The following is a 1,780-nucleotide window of genomic DNA, read 5'->3' on the forward strand; positions in this document are numbered from 1 at the left end:
AAGGTAATGCTAACCGCTAGCTTAGCAATCAGCATTGTCTCGACATTCAAACCGTGACAAAATCGGTCATGCAGTACACATCCCCGGCGGTTTCGGGGAATTTGCTAAAATAATGCGTTTGGAAATATTTTCTGAACTGGAATATGTTAGTGTTGTCCAGGGTAGAACGAGTGTATGGTTGAAATTGCTACATCACTGGACAATTTACACTCAAAGCCAACCATTATTTGTAATTAGTTTCTTCTCTTGTGTAGTATTTATTAGTGATCCTTTTTTTACTTGATGTAGCTGTTGGCATACATGTAAGATGAAGTTGATGTCATTTATCTTTTTGTATAGGCCAGTGCATCATTAACATTACATACAGAAGAAAGACCAGCTACAAAATATATTGGTTGCCAGACTGAGCCCCCAGAAAGAGTGTTGGCACACAACTGTCTTCTAGGACTCTGCAATCCCCACTCCTCTTTGGAGGCGTTCCATAGTGTCATTCTGCGGTTCGCACCCAAAAACGTGGTCTATCAATATCTGGGAATGCTTTGCAGGTAAATGAAACTGTTTATTCTTTGAGAATATTTGCCCATTCCTTGAAATTGTTTTCATGTCTGATTTTCTTTTTACTGTCCAAGACTCTACCTGGCTGCACTGCTTATAATGAGAATGCTAATCGAGGACAAGCCACCACATCTTCAGGGGATCCTCTTTACAAACTGAGCTTTCCAAAATCCAGGAAGGGAGAGTACAGAGCCAGACCAGTGAAGACAGACGCTACATTCCGTAAGTTTTTTTTTTTTTTACACAAAAACAAACATTTACATTGTACATGACAAAGTACTGCAACAGTGCTTTCAACACAATAAATAAAACCAAACAAACTTACTTAAAGGGGTGGTTCAGGATTTTGGACATAAGACCTTATTTCCAAGTAAGCAAGTGGGATATTTATCAGTGGAGACATGTGGTCTATGGTCTCTGTTCTGCCATCTCACTCTCCTTCTGACCTTCGTTCCTTGCAGGCGGCTGATCCCCTCCTGAGGGAGGTCTTGGGGTTCTGGGAGAAACAGGTACCGCCGACCCCAGAGCAGAGACGAAAGGCCTCAAGAAAAGCAGCGGCGGTACTACGCCAGTGGGACCGCCTGGTAGAGAAGGAAGGGGTTCTCTATCGTCGAGTCTTCCGCCCTGATGGGGGAGAGGAAAACCTCCAGCTCCTCCTACCTTCAGTCCTCCAAAAGGACGTATTGACCCAACTACACCAGGAACATGGCCATCAGGGTATCGAACGGACCACAGAGTTGGTACGGCTGCGATGCTACTGGCCGGGGATGTCCATTGACATCAAACAATGGTGCTTGGAGTGTGAGCGGTGCCAAGTGGCCAAAGATCCCAGGCCAGTGTCACACAGTTTTATGGGCCACTTATTGGCATCTAGGCCAAATGAGATCTTGGCCATAGACTTTACACTGCTGGAGCCATCTCATAATGGGCTAGAGAATGTCCTGGTCATGACGGACGTATTTAGTAAATTCGCACAGGCTGTCCCCACCCGGGACTAGCGGGCGTCCACTGTGGCCCAGGTCCTGCTGCATGAGTGGTTTTATAAATTCGGCATCCCGAACCACATTCACTCCGACCTAGGCAAAAGTTTTGAGAGTTCTTTACTCCTACAACTTTGTTGTCTGTACGGGGTGGAGAAGTCTCGCACAACTCCTTACCACCCGGCAGGTAATGGACAGTGCGAGAGATTCAATAGAACTCTACACAATCTGCTTCGCACCCTGCC

General features: G+C 45.9%; 1 long non-coding RNA gene across 1 annotated transcript; it reads left to right on the plus strand.

Annotated features, from left to right (window-relative positions):
* The first annotated feature begins 345 nt into the window (after nt 1–345).
* LOC125296753 lies at nt 346–1,714 on the plus strand. The gene is made up of 3 exons (XR_007193848.1): nt 346–545; nt 630–777; nt 1,017–1,714. It is a non-coding gene; the product is annotated as an uncharacterized LOC125296753 (long non-coding RNA).
* The last annotated feature ends 66 nt before the right edge of the window (nt 1,715–1,780 follow it).

This window comes from Alosa alosa, chromosome 6 (genome assembly GCF_017589495.1).
Source record: "Alosa alosa isolate M-15738 ecotype Scorff River chromosome 6, AALO_Geno_1.1, whole genome shotgun sequence".
Lineage (NCBI taxonomy): Eukaryota > Metazoa > Chordata > Actinopteri > Clupeiformes > Clupeidae > Alosa > Alosa alosa.